Genomic DNA, 23,112 nt, shown 5'->3' with positions numbered 1-23,112 from the left:
TGGGACAACACGGGCGCAAAGGTGGGGGTAGGAAAGGGGGATGTTTGTACCTATCTTGTGAAATTGATTGGAATAGATAAACATAAAGGGTTCAAGGGCTGGCACACCATACTAGTTTACTACATTCAGTATTTGAGTTGATAAATATGACCATGGATACTTATGGGGTTTTCAGGGCCCTGTATAAACACAGTTTCAACTAGACCCATCCAGTCACTTATTCATTCCACAGGCATTTATTGATCCTTTACTCTGTGCCAAAGAGGGGGCTTTCTGCCTCCAGGAGCTCACACATCGATGGGGAGACAGAGGCACTCTAGTGCTCACACAGCAATGCACTTTCTCAGTACAGCATGTGCAGGTAGGTCAGAATTTCACAGGCATTTTCAAGCCTTTGAAGTCAGATTCTAGGCCTCTCCTGATATTAAAGTTTCTTGGCTCTTATGTTCCTAACCCGTTCTGTGTCCAATTCCAACTCAAGAAGGCCACTGACTTTGATCTTGACCTTGTGCCCTATGTCCCCTCAGGCAGCTCCTTCCAATGGGCAGTCTTGAAAAAGGAAAGGTGGGAGCACAGAGCAGCTTCCCAGGAAGTAGTGGCCAGACCAGGACCTGACACCAGCCAACGGGAAAGTATGGAAGTCCTGCGCCTTGTGTGAGGTGCCCAATGGCTGCCACAATGCCTTAGGGCCAGTTCCCCATGGAGGGTGGTGCTTACCTCTGTACCTAGAGTCCCCGCAGTGGCCTGTCCAGTCCAAGCTTCCTGGAACTGGACCCAAGTAATATGCTGTGCCACTGCAACCTTGGATGCTATGTGGAGGTACATCTGGTGAGCATATGTCCATGGCAGAAGTAAAGAAGAGGGTCTGGGACAGGAACAACCTGCCACCCCAATTCTCACTCAGCATCACTTGCAGGACTGCTGCCTGTTCAGAAGCAGCCAGAACAGGCAGGTGCCACTGAGGTCTTATATCCCATTGGCTCGGGACCTATCATCTATCCCATTGAGCCAATGAGCTTGATTTGGCTTTGCCTGTCGAGTAAGAGGAACAAGCTGGATGACACACCCACAACAAATCTTAGTGTTGCCTTGAGTGGTCACTGTCTGAGAACTCTCAATATAAAGACAAAAGTATTTAAGAACCAACACCTAGGAGTCTATTTCCTAAACCGATTTGTGTATTGGTTAGCTTTCTAGGCTTAACCCCGAGCCTCCAACGGGATTAAGCAGAGACTCAGGGGCACAAGGTGAGGAATCCACGTGATTCCTTTTTGTACGTGACTCATCTGTGCAATCCTCTCACCCAAATCTTGCTCCGGGGAGTGATTCACAACAGCCTTCCTGCAGGCCACAGACAGAGCACACATTTGAGATCCACACACTTATATTACATATTCTGGGGCAGCCCTGCTGGAGGGCTTGAACGATGTTTACTGCTGGTGAGGCTACTGGATGTGTTCTCAATGCTGGTACTCTCCGCTGAGTTAGGAGGTGCCTTCTCTTTTCCCAGATATCTACAGTAGTATAGGAAAAGCCCTGCTCTGTGAGCCTGGAGGCAGTGCTGGCAGAGCAGGGTTATGTTGAGCTGGGGCCCTGACTCAAGACAAAGGACATCAAAGTGCAGCTGGGGAGGAGAGGCCAGAGTGCTCTGCAGCACAGGCCTTAGTCCCGCATGTCCTCATTCCTTGTGCTGTAATGCACAGTGCATGCATAAAACAGCCCCTTATTCTCCATCTTGGTTGGCTTTCATGAGCCCATATTCCACTGCTTTCCCCAAAAAAGTCACAGCCTTCCTTGCCACTTGCCAGTACTGACAAAGATCTCATGGGGCCTCCATCATGTTCAACACCACCACGCTGTTCCGGTGCTACAGCTCAGAAGCAGAGCCTGCAGGATCTCTAGCCAGTGTGTGGTCTGTAGGAAACAGAGTAGTGTGAACACTGAGCAACAGGCTGAACCCAAGCAGGCAGCACACCCACCCACCTTCCACTCCCCCTACCAACCACTACCACGGCTGAGTGAGGCCTGGCCCACCTCCACTCTCTCACAGAGTAGAGGGACTGACCACTTCGGGTGTAGCTGCACAGAGAAAGTGAGCATGGCCAGGCCCCCAGCAGCCACCTAGCACAGCAGCTAATTGTCTTCCCCACTGTACATCACCAGCAGCTTCAGGCAGTCATTGCCCTTGGCTTCAAAGACTGGCCTTTGTACCCATGACCAGATGACAAAGGACACCAGGTCAGCTGGGGAAAAGCCCATCCAGGGGCTCATGGCCAAGTTACACATGCCCACTGAGGTTGTGTGACAGATCAGCTCATGGTCCTTGAACATGTAGACCTCAATCTAGGGCACAGCCCTCTCCTTCAGAATCTCCTACCTGCAGAACCAAGTGTGGGCATGTTGGCACCATCAGAGCCTCCACCACCATGTTCTCATTCAAGCCAGCCCTGGGCTGAGAATTTCCCTGGGGAATATCCAAACACCCTGTTGCACTAGGTGTGAGCTCCAGTGGTTTTGAGACTTCTGACCAGGCCTGAGAGATAACATAAAACCATGGAAAATGGTCTGAACTAGAACTTAGCAGACAATGCTGGTGGTGATGGTGATGCTAACACCTACAATTTGAGCACTTCCCCTGACCCAGCACTTAGACTGACTTCAGCTTCCACACAACCCCATCTGAAGCTGCAGGTGTGACTATCATGAGCACTTTGTGGATGAGAAAACCAAGGCTGAGGAGTGAGTGTGTAGTGAATGTCACAATTAGTAGTAATAGCTAAGGTGCACTGATTGGGCACATATCTGATAGCCAGGCACCTATGTACTAAGTACTTTTACATGTATTTTCTCATTTAATTCTCACCACAATTACATAGGTAGGTACTATAACCATCCTATTTAACAGAGGGGAATACTGAGGTATGGAGAGATTCAGTAATTTGTTTTAGGTTACACACTAGTAACCAGAGAAACCAGGATTCAAACCCAGGCCATATGACTCTAGAACTTGCACTATTATGGTTAAATAAATTGTTCTCATGAAATGGCCCCCTCAGCTGAATGATACAGAGGAGACTCAGAGCAATGACCAAAAAGTGCTTTTCAAACTGTAAAGTACTTCAGTGAGAATAATCTAAACCTTAATACCCTGCCCAGGCTTCACATCTCAAGAAACCTTATTGGAGCCTCTCACTGATCCCTGCCAGGTTCATTTGAGCCATGAGCACCTCGAAGTTTTGAAAAACTGAGAAGTTGGGGTGCAACAGAGACAAGAGGCCAGACTACTTCACAGATCTGCAAAATGCACTCTACTCTTTGAGACTACACATCCTAGGCTCCGCCAACCCCACTGACCCTGCAGGTGTCAGTCCACGCAAACAGAAGGCTGCCCTCACTATTCCAGGGCTCAACAAAGCCATTTCTTGTTGGTACTAAGGAGGAGCTACAGCCCAGATCAGAGGCCATCAGAACCCAGTGATGGGTGGAAGAGAGGCCAGAGTTGGAGCAGGAAGACATACACCCTCCTCCCAGGAAACATCATCTCTGGCTTAGAGGTGATGGTGAGCTTGGCAAGAGCCTGGGCTGCCTTTGTTTGCCCCACATCAGAGTCTTCCAGGGCCAGTGGGAGCAGAGCCTATGGGCACAAGCCACTTGGTGATCAAGATGTGCCCAGGAGCCTAAGGCCCTGGCACCCTGACTGTGCCACCTTCATTTTCTCCTCTCTCCCCACGCTTGCTGATCAGGGAGGCACAGACCCTCGTCACCTCTCTGAGGTTTTCCATTAAGCTACCCAAACACTTTCTGAAGCATCATTTACAGGCAAGACATGAACTGTGCTGGGCACTAAGGCTAAGGAAGTCAATGACACAGAGAAAGAACTCCAGACCTTAACAGAAACCCACCTCCTTCAGCATCACTCAGCAGAAAGACATTTCCCCTGGTCATTAATAATGCTTTTTTGTTCCACATCTAACACTAATTGCTGTTGTAGAAGCCACTGAGTCATGTTTTATAAACCACCAGAAAGGAGTCAGTACACTAGCTCACCTAGCCCCCTCCCTGAACAACCACAGTGCTGTGGTCTCCTGTCTTTTCTGCCAAATCCAGGAAAACCATACAGGGAGAAGGTGAAGGTGGTAAGTGGTTTTTGTCACCTACCAGGGCTCAGGCGGGGAAATATTCCACTTCTGGAAGGCAACCAAGAAGTGGTTTTCTTGCTTTAAGAGACCCAGAAAACCTGGACCTGCTCCCTCTGGAGTTACAGTGGAATCCTTGAGGCTTGTGATGCTGGTTCAACTGTACAGCAGCCCTCTGCAGAAATTTATCTGCTCAGGGCTCTGATATTGACATATGTGGTAGGTGCCCTCACTGTTAAACATGAATGTACAATTATGGTGCTTCATCATGGTGTAGATGATGAGCATGGAGTTACAGGGCTCGACTACAGCTATGGAAACATGGGGGGATGGGTAAACAGAAAACTACTGCAATCAGCACAAGGAAGTGAAGACCTGAGTGGGGGTGATGGAGGATAAAATAAAAACACAAAGACATAGATAGAGTTTGGGCAAGGTGGGACATTGAGCTCTGATAAAGACACAATGACACTGAGCCTGGAAAACTCATTTATTTTATATGCTTAAACAAGAGGCTATTGTGCTAGGGAAGTAGAGCTGATAACTAGGTAACACTCTATCCCACAAGCATATGAGGACATCCTGAGTCTGTGGTACCAATGTGTGCCTGCTGCCCAGCTTTTGGTGTCAATACCATGAACAGCCTTCAAGTTGTTTAAGTGACCTTGCCCTGCCAGGTCACTCAAGGATGAGCAGGGCCCTTACTCTGCTCCCAGCTGCACATAGGCCAGAAGAATTCAGAGGCAGGGACTCTCTCCAGACGACCACAGGTTAGGCTTTATGCCATAATGGACAGAGACACTCCATCAGCAGGCAGGTAGGCTAAGAATCAGTGCCCCCATCAAGCTGTGAAAAACTAAAAAGCAATGAAGATCTGCACGTTAGTAAGCCTGAAAAAAATTATAGTTTTAATTTAAGATTTTGAAAGAAACAATAACTTCTTTGACTTCATAATTAACACACTGACCAAGATTTTTAAAATTTTTTAAATATTTGCTAAGAAACAAGATATGAAAAGCTTCTAAAATGTTAGGTGATTCTGAATAAGTTTTCACAAAACCTGGCAGGGGAGGGAAGGTTCTAGAAGATTATTTTCAAACTGCAGAAAGAACTATGAGGTCAGAAATTGATGAAGGTCCCAAGTTGAAGGAGCAATGTCTGCTGCACCTGCTGCAACTGCAAAACAAAGAGAGACTTCTGAGGAACGGAAGATGGCAACGGAGTAGGTGGATGTTCCAGCTGCCACCTCCCAGGACCAAATTGGATTACAACTTAATTTAAGAACAATCATACTGAAAAAACAACTTTGGACTAAATCAGTTATAGTCAACCTGGTCCCTACCACCCCCTAGTGGGCGTTCCAGCTTTCATGGTGGGCGGTAGCAGAGCAACCAAAGTATAAATAAAAAGATAGATTTAACTATAGTAAGTTGTTTTATAAAGATTTATTCTGCCAAACTTAGCAAAAATTTGACATAAAGTACTTGGTAAGTAATTATTATTATATGCTTTAACTTGCTGTAACTCTGCTTTATAAATTTTATAAAGTAAAGTTACTTCCCTACTTTATAAATCTCCATTACTGTGGAACCGGTGGGTGGCTAGAAAATTTTACTACTAACAGAGATACAGAGGTGGGTGGTAGGTATAAAAAGGTTGAGTACCCCTGGACTAAACTAAGAGGACTCTTTAAACAAGGATCACTGAAGAGGCCACACTGAGACTGGTAGGAAGGGCAGAGATGCAGAAAGGGCTGCCCTGCTCTCAGTAACAAGCAGCAGCTGAGGGTCCAGAGGGACTCTCATGGCGGGGTGGGATACCCTAAGAGGTGTGAGTCCTCAGCCCCAGGCCCAGAGCCCCAGAGCCTAGAAGAGGCACCGAGACAGCCTTTAACTGTGAAAAGAACTAGGTTTCTGTCCGCAAGAAAGAGACAAAGCTCGAGGATGCAGATTTTATTTTAAAGGGCCCATGAAGAAAACCTCGCTCACAGCCACTTACCTGGGGCTCTGGTGGGGGAGAGCTGAGAGGACTGAGGACTGAAGTTGTGGGAGGAGAGTGTAAAGTTGGAGACCCAGGAAGAGACACTATGGAGGACAGCCACTGGAACCACTGTGCTGAGTTGCTATCCAGTACTGCAGTCACCATCATTTTTGGGTGGAGCAATCTTTTCTGAGTGGCATCAGCCTGGGGAAAAGCAACTGCTTCACCCTCGGGAGTCTCTCCTACTCATCATGGCAATGGGTTGTTCTGAGAGGCCAGGAAGCAGAGGGCGCCTAAGTGACTCAGTTTTCTGGTGTTGAGACCGGAGCTCCCCCCCACACTCTCCCAAGTCTATGACTGGTGCTTCAGACTCACAAGAGACTCAGTTGAAACTGTGGGTGGTTAGACCACACCTCTGGGTTTTCAGAGGCCACACCCACCAGATTCCGGGGGCCATACCCTACTGAAGTCTGTAAAAAAAGTCTGGACAGACTGACACCTGGGACAAAGTGGCAGAGGACACCCACCACCTTTCTAATCACCAAATTGACTCAGGCTCTAGGTTCCAGTAGAGGTTTTTTCAGCGGATGAGCCCATCAAGCAGCCAGCAGATAGGCTATAGGAGGCAAAACTCAGGGAAACTTGGCCATTTGAGCAGACCAGAGTGAACCAGAGTGGGTAGAAGCCAGCCTAGGAATGTAGCTAGGTATTTCCATGTACAACTGGGCCTAGCAGAGGCAACCACAAACTCTGAATTGCTTGTAGCTCCAAAAGGGTTGCTGAGGGCCAGTCACAGGCAGTGTCTCCCACTGGTCCATGCTGAGTTCCCACTTGGGAGGCCCAGGGCTGGCACATCCAGGAGCCAGATGCAGAAAGCATTGGGTCAGGACCTAACAACCTTTGCTAGAGTGGTATCCTAATAAAAATCTCCTCACACTTGGCCCAAATGTGGCAGTAAAAAAGAAGGAAATCTTACCTTTTGTGACAGCATGGATGGACCTGGAGATTATTCTGCTATGTGAAATAAGCCAAACTAAAAAAGAAAAATATCATATGATTTCACATATATGTGGAATCTAATGGACAAAGTGAACTGAGGAATGGAATAGAGGCAGAGGCAGGGTCACAGGGATCAGAGGGACAGCTGTCAGAGAAAGGGGAATGAAGGGATGGGATCAGAGTGGGTAAGGGGATTAATGAAACTATGTGTACATAACACAGATATACATAGCAGGACAGCAAGTCCTAGAGGGAAGGGGGAAGGGAGTAGGGAGGAAGGGGGAAAAGGAGGTATAAAAAGGGACACAGGGGTGTAGGGAGTGTAAGGTATTTTTCCCCACTGAGAAGGAAGGAAGGGGCCAGAGCCACGAAGTGTGGAATAACAAAAGGCTTTATTGAGTACAGAGCATGCATTCCATCCGGCGAGGTTTCCTGGCCCCAAGGAAAGATGGAGGCCAAGGAAGTCACAAGTGGTGACCTGCATGGGAGATATTTAAAGGGTCCCTAGGTGGTCGAGCTAATATGACATGGTGAAATCTCACTGGCTGGCAGATGGTTGCTGTTTTCCAAAGGGTTCCTGGGAAGTTTCTTTTGGCGTGCTTGATTGTGAATGGTCCTAGCCAACGTTCGCGGGTCTGACCTTTCCCCGTTATCCACCAACCTTACAGGGTGAGGGAGTTATGTTCAGTAGGACACTTGAATCCATGTAAACACAATAAATTAAAAATTAATAAAAATTAAAAAAATATATGAGGGATTACACAGCAGAAGCTATATTAAAGGCCTAGAATTAAAAAGTAAAAAAAAAAAACTTCTTATTTTTGTTTTCAAATTTTTTCCATTTTTGGATTCAATTTAGAAAGAAAAAACAAAGAAAAAGACAGAAAGAAGGAGATGCAGAAAGAAGCCAACGCTTAAGCCACCAGTCACCCACTCAACCTGATGAGAAAAGCCTGGCCAGGAGGTTCCTCAACATTCTGCCCTCAACACCCACACCGTTAATGCCTGGGCATGCCAGGCCCCTGTTAGGCACTCCCACAAGCTCCAAGGGCCATCTATTCCATCCCTGTTGCAAGGCCCAGTGTCAGGTGCCTGGACAGCACTGCAGAGGTGTGTTCCCAGGACTCCTCCGCTTGCCTGGTAACCAGTGGCCTACGCAGTGGTGCTGAGAGCCCCCAACTATACATGGAGGCCGAAGACCCCGGCCCAAGGTGAGGGCATGCTCTCTGGAATGCGGGAGATCCTCCTCTCTCTGCTGGGAGGTCAAGGTCGCGCAGCAAGGACCAGTTTGCAGAGGAGCCTGGAGTTAGTTGCACACCTGGAGCCCAGTGATAAAGGGGAGTGGCAGGACCCGGCTTCTGGGCAGCTGGTGCGGAGGAGAGGCAGGGGCAGCTCAGCATGCATGCTCATAGGCGATAGCCCCAGGTAGGGGTAGACTATCAGGCTGGGGCAGTGGCCAGGGCCACGTCGAAGTGCTACACCTGCCTCGACCAGTGTGGGGAAGAGAAGACCTGAGTGGGGGCGACGGAATATGAAGGAAAACACAGAGACATAGATCAAGTTTGGGCCAGGTGTGACATTGTGCTGAAAGAGACACAATGACTCCAAGCCTGTTTTCAGCCTGGCAATCTCTTGGGGCTTCGAACCTGGGTCCTTTGTTATCTCAGCCCGACACTATCCACTGTGTCCACGCTGACCCTGCTTTTGGGGTCAGTGCCTCGAACAGCCTTTCAGTTGTTTCAGTGAGTGACCTGGCACTCAAGGCAGAGGAAGGCCCTTCCTTGGCTCTCAGCTGCAAGTACACTGGACACATTTGGATGCAGTGGCTCTCTCCATGTGCCCCCGGCATGTGGGGGGCATGCATGCAACCCTGTGGGCAAGGCAAAAAGAAAAAAAAGGGTAGTGGGGGGAGGCAAGAGCCTATAGCACCCGGTATTCCCAGGCAGTAACTAGCCAGTTACTAACCAGGCCTGACCCTGCTTAGCTTCTGAGATCAGATGACATCCAGCACATTCAGGGTGGTATGACCATAGACACCTGACAGCCGCCTCCGGTGGCCCAAGAAAAAACGCCTGGCCTTCAGGTCTCACCGCTTTGCACCCTAGGTGCCTGGGCATGCCAGTCCCCCTGTTAGGCACTCCCACAAGCTCCGCTGCCATCTGTTTCATTCCTGCCACCACTGTTTCCCATGGGCTGCCAAGAGAACCTCCTCAGCACCCTATCATTATTCCTGGGGCTGAAGGTATGCCCACCCACCCAGACGGTGGGAACTGGAGAGAGGGTCAGGAGTCTTAGTGGCACAGCAACTTGCAGAAGTGTGGTCGGGGGAGGTCTGGGGATGGGAGGACAAGGGCTAGTGTCAGCTGCCTGGGCGGCAGTGCAAGGGTGTGTTCCTAGGACTCCTCTGCTTGCCCAGTAACCAGTGGCCTAAGTGCTGCGCTGGGAGTCCCCAACTCTACATGGGGGAGGAAGAGATGCCCTGGCCTCTGGTGAAGGCCTGCTCTCTGGAATTCAGGAGATCCTCCTCTCCCTTCTGGGTCACCATGGTTGCACAACAAGGACCAGTTTGCAGAGGAGTCTGGAGTTAGTTGCATAACTGGTGCCCAGTGATAAAAGGGAATGACAGGACCCTGCTCCTGGGCAGCTGGTGAGCTTGGTGGCATGGAGGAGTGGGAAGACAGCTCAGCATGCGCACTCGTAAGCAATAGCCCAGTTCCAGGCACGATTGGTGCTCAGCCTGCATCTCACACTATAGCTCCTGAGAGAGGTCAACCCCCATCTTCAGCATTCATTCCAGTTCAAGCCATCACTGGTTCTTAGCTTCTAGCCTGACCAGCAGTTCTTGAATCTGAAACTCTTTCTCCAGTGACTGTTCTAGCTCATGCTGTTGTTGGCATTCAGTCTGCAGCTCATACTGGAGCTTTAGACCTCAGTCATCTTCTTACACAGAGCTCTCATTTTCTTTTTCCAGGGCTGTAAAAAGCACCCAGCTGATGGCACCCAAAAATACAGCCATGGAGATCCATATGCTGGAGAACAAAGACCACTCCTCTACCCCACCCTTCCAGGGTGTTGGCATCTCCATACTGATCTGATCCAAATCTTGCCCACTATGCCAAATGTAAGTCTGTTGGTTGAAGTCAAGCATGTTTGCACTGAATTCAGGCAGATGGTAGAGAAACTGTGAACTCAAAAAGTGTCAGGCCATACCCATTTATTGGGGGCCTACAGAGACAGGAGAGCAAATAAACAAAGAAAATCCTGCTTTTTTCAGTGGAGGGGAAAGGATCAGGAAAACTGCTCCTCGTGGTGACAGCTGAGGGAATCAGGAAACCAAACCTCACAGTGGTAGGAAAGCAATCTAGCCGAATCACCCCTGAGGGAAGGTACCCATACCTTTTCATAGACACACATGTGGCTTTTTTCCACATGCTAGTGCAATAATTGTGCAAAGTGCTTGCAGCCAGGAAACCAGGGAGCAAGCCTAACGCACCAATTTTTCCCACATCTCTGTGGGTTAAAGCATTGTTCTGAAATTAGAAGTTTGCCAGTTTGATCTCCTGTCAGGGCAATAAAGGGGAAGCAACCAATTAATGAATGATTAAGTGGCACAACAAAGTTTGCTTACCCCTCCCCTCTCTCTCACTTTCTCTTTCTGTCTCTACCAAAAAAAAAAAATCAATCAATCGATAATTAAGAACTGGACAGATAGCTGGAATGGTTAGAACATCATACAAAATTGCAGAGGTTGTTGGTTTGATCCCCAGTAAGGGAATAAAACAGCTTAATGTTGTTTCCTGTTTTAACCTCACTGCCTCTTTCTAAGAGAAAGGAAAGGAAAGGAAAGGAAAGGAAAGGAAAGGAAAGGAAAGGAAAGGAAAGGAAAGGAAAGGAAAGGAAAGGAAAGGAAAGGAAAGGAGGAAAGAAAGAGAGAGAGAGAGAGAGAGAGAGAGAGAGAGAGAGAAAGAAAGAAAGAAAGAAAGAAAGAAAGAAAGAAAGAAAGAAAGAAAGAAAGAAAGAAGAAAAAGAGAAAGAAAAGAAAATCCAGTTGAACCATCAGTCAGGTCTAATTCTCCCAACACACCTGACTTTTATTTTATTTTCTTCCCACCCTATTAAGTGCTGAAGGCTCAGATAAAATGATTGACTGCAGCTGATGCTGATGAACTCTTTCAACATGGCAGCAGTGAGACAGTAGAGGTGAGAAGGGGGTTTCTGTGAAATGGCTTGAGTGCCACAAGAGCTTGAGAAAGAAAAGTGGAAGGATTGTGGTGGCAAATTCCAGCCTGAGATTCTCAAGACTAGGAAGTGACTGAAACTCAGCCAGGTAAAGGAGCAGTATGTTTGAGGAGTGTCAGGGGTGGTGGCAACTGTGAGAGTGTGCAGAGTAGGGCATGGAGATAATTATAAACAAGTGCTGAGACTGGGCCAGGTAAAGGGTGTTATAAAAGCAGAGGTGAGAGTGGGGCTTTGTTTGTGACAGGTTGGTGATGGAGAGACCAAGGTAAATAGGAAAATGGTTGTGGCATGTCTTTGGAAGGATGACTGGACCCTTGTGAGAGATGTTCTGAAGAGGTTGGGAATGAAGAGGATTGAACCTATGATGTTTGTGTGTAGGACTTGGGAGGTGATCATACAGAAATAAATGGAGAAGGGTGTAAGGCAGACTTTGCATTAAATAAGAATAGATATTTAGGGAATGGATAATTTGTCAGATTTGAGGACAGAATGGAGAATGATTCACAGGGAGTGAAAAATTGGAGTGAGTGAAATTGGATGTGCTGCATAGTGGAAGAAGTTTGTGTGTTTACTTTCCCTTGGTGAAAGGAATTGTGAACAAAGTTAAGCAGCATCAGCTGCTGATGATTCTAATTACCAGGGCTTCCAATTTTAATAAAGTAGGAGTGGCATCAGAAAATGGTCATTTGTTGATGAAGAATTGGATTTGGCTGAGAGTTCAACTGGATTTACCCTGAAAAACTTACTAAGTTACCTCTCTTGTTTGTCTGGTTTATGCAAAAAATAACAATAATAATAATAAAAAGACAAAGTAGGAAAACTCATGTCACGGAATGTGGTAGGACCAAGGGAGTCTTCCAGATTTTAGCAGTGCATCAATGTGTTTATAGTCTTTCTGTGTTGCAGCCGTACATGCTAAAGTGGAATTGTGAAAGTCTGAAAAGGGGAGCAGAAAAGGAAAAACTGCATGTGGGCAATGCTGGAAGAGGGTTCCCTTCCTCCACACCCTCACCATCTCTGGTTGTTCATTGATTTGTTAGTGAAAGCCTACTGATTTGTGACATGGAGCATTTTTTATGTGCCCATTTTAAGTGGGGAGTTATTTGAATACTCTAACACTTTATTTTCTGAGGTTTATAGTTTCCAATTGTGTTTTGACTTCTTTAGAAATCATGGTATATGGTCCCTGGCCGGTTGGCTCAGTGGTAGAGCGTCGGCCTGGCGTGCAGAAGTGCCGGGTTCGATTCCCGGCCAGGGCACACAGGAGAAGCACCCATCTGCTTCTCCACCCCTCCCCCTCTCCTTCCTCTCTGTCTCTCTCTTCCCCTCCTGCAGCCGAGGCTCCATTGGAGCAAAGATGGCCCGGGCGCTGGGGATGGCTCCTTGGCCTCTGCCCCAGGCGCTAAAGTGGCTCTGGTCATGGCAGAGCAACACCCCGGAGGGGCAGAGCATCACCCCCTGGTGGGCAGAGCATCGCCCCCTGGTGGGCGTGCCTGGTGGAACCCGGTTGGGCGCATGCGGGAGTCTGTCTGACTGTCTCTCCCCGTTTCTAGCTTCAGAAAAATACAAAAAAAAAAAAAAAGAAAAAAGAAAAAAGAGAAATCATGGTATATGTTGCTCCAGTTCAGCTTGATTTTTCACAAATTTAATGGATTTAAGTAGGAACAGCTAGAAGGAGTCAGCCACTAAACTGAGTGAGGTGTAGGCTAATCTTCCCCTTAAGCAGGCATAGGGTACCTGAGCTGCCTCTCTGACCCACATGGCACTTGCACATTTTTATCATGGTGCACATTTAGGATAAGCTTTACCTTATCAGAAAGTGCACCTGAGATAGTGTCTGCTTCCTCTGGTCATGCTGAGGCAATTTAAATTTCTCCAGCAGCCACTTGGGAGGCATTGCCATGGAACTGAGAGAAAAAGGTAAGACCGATAAGAGTCCATATACAGAGGACCAACAGAGAAATGTCCTGGTATGTAACATTGTGGGTTTTTTAAAAGATTTTTTTTGTGGTGTAAGGCAGTGAGAGTTTGCATGAGAATTAGAATCATAAGTTTATTTATGCTTTGCTTTATATTACAAAGGAACTAAGCATATATGCAACAATTAGTAAAAATGTCTTGTAAAATATTAAAAATAATTGTGCTACCAGTAAATACAGCTCAACCAACAACTAGATTGCATTTGTTTATGAATATTAATGTAAAGAATACTGGCATAACAGATAATTTACAATTACTTAATTTTTGTTTTTACCAGAATTAAAATTTTCTTAAAAGGTTTAGAATACTAATATGTATCAGTAAAACTACAGAAAAATCAATAACAAAATGAACTCTGTATAAAATAAAACAAAGATATGTTCTGGTTGAATTAAAATGTATGATATACTGGGATAAGTTTTTGAGAGAAAGAGAATTAGTTTTGTCTTAAAGTAAGGATTGTTGTTTCAGAATAATAAAGATTTTTTTTAAAAGAACAAAAGTTGACTATAAGAGAGAAAGTGGTAAAAGATTTATGAGAACTAAGAGAAAAAATTTATATATAGTTAAACTGAGTAAGATTAAAATTAATTTAATTAATTAAAGAGATACAAACATGAATAGTAACCTGATATAGATGCAAATTTGGTTCTATTTTACTTTGTTAAAGAAACAAACTTTTTCTATATTGTGTATCACCAGATAAGATATTATAAATTTTTTTCTGCCTATAAAGCAAAGATACTATTCTTTTAAAAAATTATGTTACTGATTTCTATTTTTTCAAAGAGGTCTTTGATTACTATAGGGACAATCTTCTCAATCCTAAGAACCAAAGATCTGATCATCATATATCTATCCAGTGCTGATGTGACAGGACCCTTTTCCCCACACTCAGAAATAAAAGCTTTAGTGATTGTATGTCCCACTCTTTCATGTGTAGTGGTGGAAAGGGTCATGACTAAAAGAGAGGGGTGTCCAGTCATTATCTGTGATGATTGAGAGCTAACATCACAGGACCCCCAAATGACTCAGGGTGGACACTTTCGCAGAGGTACATGACCAAAAGATGGTGTAGAAGTAAACCATAATCTCTCAGATGGGTCCACATCTCACTACAAGGACCCTGAGCTGATGTGAAAAGGTCCCCAAATCTAACATAAGAGAACCAGGCCACATACTCAGAGAACTCGAACCAGACATGACAGGACTCCCTCCTCTCTCAAGTGGGACACATCCTCACAAACACAGGGTCCAGATACAATATGTCAGAATTCTATACTCTCACAAAAAAAGATAGTTACAAACACTCAGAGAATCCAAAGTTGATGAGACAAGACTCATGCTCTCTGAGTGAAAACACTGCACACAATCCAATGCATACATTCAGTAAATGCTCTTCTCTTCTGCCATTTCAGGAACATCTAGGAAATAGCACCTATTTACTAAGCATCTTCTGTTGTCATTTTGCAAGGGCTGTATGAATTGCCAGGGCACCTTACATCATGCCTAATTTAGGATGATTTACGTATTGGTAGTGGAAGGATGCAAAGTGCACATAGCATGAACCATTACTCTTTCAAGTAGGTCTTCTCACCTTTGTAGCCAAATACAAACCTCCTGTGACAGGATACAATATTCTCTCAGGTAAAAGCAGAAATTTCCCCAATGTAACAAAACCCAGAGCTATTTGCCAGGCACCTATTAGCAAAGAATAGCAAGCAGATTAACTGTTTCTTAACTCTTACATAACACTGGGGAACAATTTTTTTTTTCATTTTCTGTTGCATGAGGTTTTAGAACTATTTCTATATATTCCTGCATTGCTGATTCCAAATTTGAAATCTTTTTTTTGGTGCATGCTCTAGTTTGTATGCAATTTTAACTTCTTTTTGTTACAGTTAATGGCATCCATTGGTTTTTAAACTGGAGTTAAAGGGCAATGACCCTTGGATTGAACATAACCACAAGGCAATTAATGTTTTACAAACATCACTTTTACATAATTGTAGTTGTTTTTTAAATGTAAAAAATTATTATTTGATGAAACACCATCTGTTTTTTGTTTGTTTTAAGATTGAATCATGGCTTCTTCGAATAGGCGTAAATGTAAGAATAGTCCTGACACCTTCTGTTATATATGTGGCTGTTACACACTTCAACGTCAAAGGCGCAATGTTTCATCATTTGTGACACATGCATATATTGCCTATTTTCAAGTTCCCCTTGGCAAGCAAGACAAGAATTGGGCTCCTTATATTGTGTGTCATAATTGTTAGGAAATGCTTTGTGACTGGACAAAAGGAAAACGCAAAGGAATGCCTTTTGATATTCTCATGGTTTGGCGTGAACCTAAGGACCACAGCAGTGACTGTTATTTCTGTCTGATCCACACAAAGGGCATTGGCAAGAAAAAAATGGCATATGATCACATATCTTAATATTCCTTCAGCAATACGACCTATCCCACACTCTGAGATACTCCCAGTTCCAGTTTTCAATGGTTTTATTTCTTCTAAGGATGAAGAAAGTGAACATGGTGATTAAGTGTATTTTGATAAAAATGTATGAGGAAATGGTTGTAGAATATGAAGGATCTTCTTCTGATGCCAAGTAGTCATTAACCCCTCAGCAGTTTAGCCAACTCGAATTAAATGACTTAGTAAGAGATTTGAGCTATCAAAGAAAGCAGCTAAGTTATTAGCCTCCAGACTTCAAGAAAAGAATGTACTTCACTATTCAGCTAAAGTATTCCATTTCAGGAACTGTGAACAAAGTTTTGTGGACTTTTTTCCCAAAGACTAACACTTTGTTTACTGCCATGATATTAGTAGTCTTCTCAGCCAGCTAGGTGTTGTTACCACTTACAGTCCAACAGAATTGTGGCTATTTCTTGACAGCTCTAAACGGAGTCTGAAATATGTTCTCCTACAAAACGGTAATGTTTATGCAGCGGTTCCAATTGGTTATTCAACTCATCTGTGAGAAGATTATAATGACATAAAAATTGTCCTCAACTTTCTGAAGTATGAGGAGCATAACTGGATCATTTGTATGGATCTTTTTTTGTTTGTTTGTTTGTATTTTTCTGAAGTTGGAAACAGGGAGGCAGTCAGACAGACTCCCACATGTGCCTGACTGGGATCCACCCAGCACACCCACCAGGGGGCAATGCTCTGCCCATCTGGGGCATTGCTCTGTTGTGACCAGAGCCATTCTAGTGCCTGAGGCAGAGGCCACGGAGCCATTCTCAGCGCCCAGGCCAACTTTTCTCCAATGGAGCCTCGGCTGCAGGAGGGGAAGAAAGAGACAGAGAGGAAGGGGGGGGATGGAGAAGCAGACAGGTGCTTCTCCTGTGTGCCCTGGCCGGGAATCAAACCCGAGACTCCTGCACGCCAGGCTGATACTCTACCACTGAGCCAACCAGCCAGGGCTGCGTGGATCTTAAAATGGTAAATTTCCTGCTAGGACAGGGGTTAGGAACCTATGACTCACAAGCCAGATGTGGCTCTTTTGATGGCTGCATCTGGCTCATAGACAAATCTTCAATAAAAAATAATAATAACATTAAAAATATAAAACATTCTCATGTATTACAATCCATTCATTTCCTACCACTCATGTTCATGGTTGCAGGTGGCTGGAGCCAATCACAGCTGTCCTCTGGAAAAACATCAAATTTTTATTGGATAATGTGTCACATCCACAGGTCGTTGTGAGGTCAGGAAGTAAACTTTTCTCTTTTTAATCAAGTAGTCAGCTAGCTAATTGCAGAAACCCTTTTGATGAAGAAGATGGCTAAAAGAAAAAAAGATGAGGAGTTCGTACTTTTCAGCAGGAATGGACAGAGAAATTTGCCTTGGTGGAGAGAGCAGATTCTGAATTATGTCTAATATGCAATGATAAAATTGCATCAATGAGACGGTCAAATATAAAGTGCATTTTGACACACGCCATACTACATTTGCATCGAAATATCCAGCAGGGGACAGCAGGAAGAAAGCATGTCAAGAGCTACTGTGCAGAGTACAAGCTAGTCAGCAGCAACTCTGTGTTTGGACCCAACAAGGTGACTGGAATTCGGCTAGCTTTGCTGGTGCTTTAGCAATTGTGAGAAACGGAAAGCCATTCACAGATGGCGAGTATGCCAAAACATTCATCTTTGATGTTGCCAATGAACTTTTTTACAACTTTTCAGATAAAGACAAGATAATCAAATGAATAAAAGACATGCTTCTGTTGGCAAGAACTGTTCATGATCGTACCATCATGATGACAAATCAAATTGAGGCAACACAAGTGAAGGACATAAATGCAGCACCATTCTTTTCTCTTGCTTTGGATGAGTCAACAGACTTAAGCCATTTATCACAGTTCAGCATGATTGCAAGGTATACTGTCGGTGACACACTACATGAGGAAAGTCTTGCTGTTTTACCTATGAAAGAGATAACAAGAAGGGAAGATTTATTCAAGTCTTTCACTGAGTTCGCTAAAGAAAAAAAATCTACCAATGGATAAACTTATTTCAGTGTGTACTGATGGTGCTCCATGCATGGTGGGGAAAAACAGAGGATTCGTAGCACTTCTTCGTGAACATGAAAAGAGACCCATTCTAAGTTTTCACTGCATCCTACATCAGGAGGCGCTTTGTGCTCAGATGTGTGGTGAGCAGCTTGGTGAGGTGATGTCGCTGGTCATTCAGGTGGTCAACTTTATTGTTGCCCGAGTGTTAAATGATCGCCAGTTTAAAACACAGCTGGATGAAGTTGGGAATAATTATCCTGGTCTGCTTCTGCACAGCAGTGTGTGTTGGTTGTCAAGAGGGAAGGTGCTCAGCTGTTTTGTGGCTTGTCTGAGTGAAATCTGGACTTTTCTTGAAATGAAAAATGTTGAGCATCCTGAGTTAGCTAACACTGAGTGGCTTCTTGTGAACATGACTGAACATTTGAACCAGCTCAATGTGAAAATGCAAGGCATTGGAAATACAGTCTTTCCCTTCAACAAGCAGTGTTTGCATTTGAAAATAAGCTGGAACTCTTCATTGCTGACATTGAAACAGGTCATTTACTACACCTTGAAAAACTGGGAGAGTTTAAAGATACATGCACAGCAAGTGACCCTGCTCAACATCTTGATCTCCATCCAGAAGCTAGCAGGCTTCACATCTCATCTCCTGCAGTCATTCAAAGAGCGCTTTGGAGAATTTTGTGGGCACACTTGTCTTTTTAAGTTCATCACTCATCCACACAAGTGTGCAGTGGACAGCGCCAACCTGAGTTACATCCCCGGTGTCTCTGTCAGAGATTTTGAGCTACAAGCTGCTGACCTGAAGGCCTCAGACATGTGGGTGAATAAGTTCAAGACTCTACGTATGCATGTGAGCAGTCTTTCTCACATCTAAGGAACATTAAGACCAACTTACAATCACATTTAATGGATGGAAGTCTCAACGCCTGCATGAAGCTTAACCTCACCACGTATCGACCAGACTACAAAGCCATCAGCAAAACCATGCAGCACCAGAAGTCACATTAATGGTAAAAAGTACTTTATTCATCATTGGTTAGCAACAGCATAACAACGTTATTAAAAAGAATTCAGAGACTTATTGTACTTTTAAATTGTTGGTCTTACATAAAATGTACACACTTTACTTGTATTTAGTGTTAAACATATTGTATGGCTCTCATGGAATTACATTTTAAAATACGTGACATTCATAGCTCTCTCAGCCAGAAAGGTTCCCAACCCCTGTGCTAGGACAACAGAGAGGTTTCACGAAATACCCTTGCTTTCTGTGTTTGTAGGACAGCCGAGCTCGGGAAAAACACTGGACACAGAAGGGGTGGCCGAAACGTGAAGCTCTGGAAGTAGAGATGCAAAATATTGTGAATGAACCTGTAGTTAATCGAGACAGGATCATTTTTCCCCCACTTCACATCAAACTTGGCTTAATGAAGCTGTTTGTTCAGGCTTTGAATAGAGGAAGTGAATGTTTTCAACATAGTATTTCTGCTTTTCCTGTCTTGTCTTTCGAGAAGATAAAAGCAGGTGTATTCGATGGACCTCAAATTTGAACTCTCATACATGACAAAGCATTTGCCAGGAAGATGAATAAGGAGGCAAAAGCAGTATGGCAGTCTTTTGTGGCAGTTACAACGAACTTCCTTGGCAACAAAAAAACAGAAAACTATGAACTTCTGGTTCAAAGGATACCTTTGGCTTTCCGCGACATTGGACATAACATAAGCATTAAGATTCACTTCCTGAACAGTTACCTTGATAAGTTTTCCAAAAATCTTGGAGCTGTTACTGATGAGCAGACTACTGCTAAAGCATCAAATGAGATTGTCCTCAACAAATCACAAGCACGAGAGCTACAAACGCAAACTTTTGCCTGAATAGAATTTAAATAAGTTTTGTGCAAATTTTATGATTAAAATAAGTGTTTTAATATGTTCTATTTCAAAATTGTAGAAAAATTCGATGCAATCATATCTTTTAGTGTATTAGTGTATTTACTGCATTATATAAATTATTATATTTTCACAAAGATGATGCCCAAGAAGACATTCTACTTCATTATGTTAAACTAAATGTTAAAAATTTTACAATAAGATGAAAACCTAAAATCTTGAATTGCAAATAAACTGTAGCTTACAGAGAAAAACTAATGTCAGATTTGAGATCTGCACACTTGAAATAGGTAAGAACAAGTGTTTTTGTGGGTGTGATGCAACAAAAATTTTGTTCCCCAGTGTAATCTATTCATTAAAACTGAAAAGCTACTATTACTGAAGCAAATTTCTAACTTTTGGACTCCTCAATCAGAACCAAGGCCTGAGTTACGACGCCTAATGCTATTCCCTCTTTTTCTGTAATATGTCATTGGAAGAGCTCTTCTAACTTTGGTCAGTTTAGGGCTGGTGAGAGCTTCTTTTAGTACTTCAAAGCCCTCTGTTATTCTCTTTCCTAACTTAAACTAGTTGACTCTTGTTGATCGCTTTAATTTAAAGCCTTATAGAGAGGCCTGGCCTTTTTTTATATTTTATATTCTATAACTGGCAATATCCACTTAATTCTAGGAATGTTCAGAGGTGGTTCTGAGTGGTGGGCTCAGGAAGGCCTAAAATGGCCTGTATTCTACTTGAAGATAATAATTGTTCTAGGAGTTAATACAAGGCCTAACCATTCTAATATTTTAAAAATATTTATGCTTTATCCCCTTTTTATGTAGAAATTAAATGTAATGAAGTGAGCTTGTTTCATAGGAACACATAGGTTTCATGTATGCATCTCTATATCATGTGAAATATTCACCTGGAAACCACACTCCCTCCATACCCCTCATTCCTTCTACCCTATGTTGCCACCACTCTGGGCACAATGGAGACAGTCCATCCTATCTTCATGTATCCCACCACACCCCAAACTGCAAGCATGGCTTACATACATACCTATTAATATAATTTACTGTGTTAATAGAATGAAGGGGGAAAGTACATGACCATCTAAAGAAATACAGAAAAATCATTTATATGCAAACAAATGCACGTCCATGTTCAATGCAGCATTTTTCATGGTGGCCAATACATGGAAACAACCAAAGAGTCCCTTAATAAAACATGGAACAAAAAAGATGTAATACCTATGTGTGATTAAATACTACTGAGTCATACTTATGCATATGCAACAAACAATATAAATAAACCAAGAGACTATTATAAGAAGTAAATAAGAAAGTCAGAGAAAGTTTAGGACCATATGATTGCCACTGACTTATGTGGCAGAGATACTTAGACTAACAGACATAGACAGCAGTTAAGTGGATACCAAAGGAAGGGGGTGGAAGAAAGGGGAGTAAATGGGGTTTTTGTGATAAAACACTCAACAAACTAGGATTAGAAAAGAATTTTCTCAACATGACAACAGGCATTTATCAAAAACCAACAGCTAGGGCATGTGGCAACTCTATACTTACATTTTGAAAAAACACCCTACTGTCTTTCATAATGGCTATACCAGTTTACATTTTCCTTTTTAAATAAGATTTTATTTATTTATTTTAGAGAGAAGAGAGAGAGAGAAAGAAGAGGGGAGGGAAGAGGAAGCATCAACTCTCATATGTGCCTTGACCAGGCAAACCCGGTGTTTTCAACAGGCGACCTCGGTGTTCCAGGTCGACACTTTCTTCACTGCACCACCACAAATCAGGTCCAGTTTACATTTTCACCAACTGTGAAACAGGGTCCTATTTCCTCCACAACCACTCCAATCTTTTTATTACCTGTCTTGTTGATAACAGCCAATCTATCAAGTGTGAAGTGGCATCTCATAATTTTGATATGCATCTTTTTGTACATCTCTTTGTTGTTTGTACTCTTCATGAGAGAAGTGTCTGTTTAGGTTCTCTATTTTTTAATTGAATTGTTTGTTTATTGTTGAGCCTTGTGAGTTCTTTATATATTTTGAATATTAACCGCTTTCAGAGCTATTGTTTGTGAGTAATATCTTTTTTTTGGCAGGTTGCCTTTTTCCTTATTGTCAGTTTTTTTAGCTGTGCAGAAGCTTTTAGGTTTGATAATGTTCTAGTCATTTATTTTTGCACTTACCTCCCTTCCCTTTGGGATCAAATTTATAAAAAGTTCTTTATGGCTGAAGTTTAGGTATTTAGAACCTATGTATTTTTCTCTGTATTTTATTATTTCAGATCCTATATTTAAATCTTTGATTTATTTATTTATTTATTTATTTATTTTTTCATTTTTTTCTGAAGCTGGAAACAGGGAAAGACAGTCAGACAGACTCCCGCATGCGCCCGACCGGGATCCACCCGGCACGCCCACCAGGGGGCGATGCTCTGCCCACCAGGGGGCAATGCTCTGCCCCTCCGGGGCGTCACCATGTTGCAACCAGAGCCACTCTAGCGCCTGAGGCAGAGGCCACAGAGCCATCCCCAGCGCCCAGGCCATCTTTGCTCCAATGGAGCCTTGGCTGCGGGAGGGGAAGAGAGAGACAGAGAGGAAAGCGCGGCGGAGGGGTGGAGAAGCAAATGGGCACCTCTCCTGTGTGCCCTGGCCGGGAATCGACCCCGGGTCCTCCGCACGTTAGGCCGATGCTCTACCGCTGAGCCAACTGGCCAGGGCTAAATCTTTGATTTATTTTAAATAAATTTTTATGCATAGTGAGAAACTGTAGTCAAGTATCATATTTTGCATGTGGCTTTAAAATACTCTAACACTGTTTATTCAAGAGGCTTTCCCCCTCTTCATTGTGTGTCTTAAACTATTTTTTAAAAAGAAATGTATTTGCCCATATATATGGGGTTTATTTTTGGCCTTTTGATTCTACTTCATTATTCTGTGTTTAATTAGTTAATTACTGAATTACTTTCTCATTTACTTATTTTGCCAGTATTATGCTGTTTTGATTATCATGTTTCTGTAGTATACTTAGCAGTGAGGTAGTATAATACCTTCACCTTTCTTCCTTTTTCTCAGGACTGCTTTGACTACGTGGGGGTCCTTTGTAGTTTTGTACAAGTTTGATGATATTTTGTTGTTTTTAAAAAAATGGATGAACATAGAGAACATTATACTATTGTATGTGAATAAATGAATCAGAAAAAACTAAGAACTATATGATTTCATACATAAGTGGGATATAACACTAAGGATTATGGACAGAAATAAATATAAAGTGGTTATTAGAGCAAGAGGTCCTTGAGGTAGGGTCATAAAGAGAAAGAAATATATATCTCACATAGCTGGGATAT

At 43.6% G+C, this 23,112-nt stretch overlaps 1 non-coding gene and 1 pseudogene across 1 annotated transcript; both read right to left on the bottom strand.

Annotated features, from left to right (window-relative positions):
- Nucleotides 1-9,032: 9,032 nt before the first annotated feature.
- LOC136390300 (5S ribosomal RNA) lies at nt 9,033-9,150 on the bottom strand (annotated as a pseudogene).
- A 13,257-nt stretch (nt 9,151-22,407) lies between these two features.
- Nucleotides 22,408-22,483, bottom strand: TRNAV-AAC (transfer RNA valine (anticodon AAC)). The gene has a single exon. It is a non-coding gene; the product is annotated as a tRNA-Val (tRNA).
- Nucleotides 22,484-23,112: the final 629 nt, after the last annotated feature.

The sequence above is a fragment of the Saccopteryx leptura genome, chromosome 1 (genome assembly GCF_036850995.1).
Source record: "Saccopteryx leptura isolate mSacLep1 chromosome 1, mSacLep1_pri_phased_curated, whole genome shotgun sequence".
NCBI lineage: Eukaryota > Metazoa > Chordata > Mammalia > Chiroptera > Emballonuridae > Saccopteryx > Saccopteryx leptura.
Note: the sequence above shows the minus strand (reverse complement) of the source record. Positions and strands in the feature narration are given on the sequence as shown.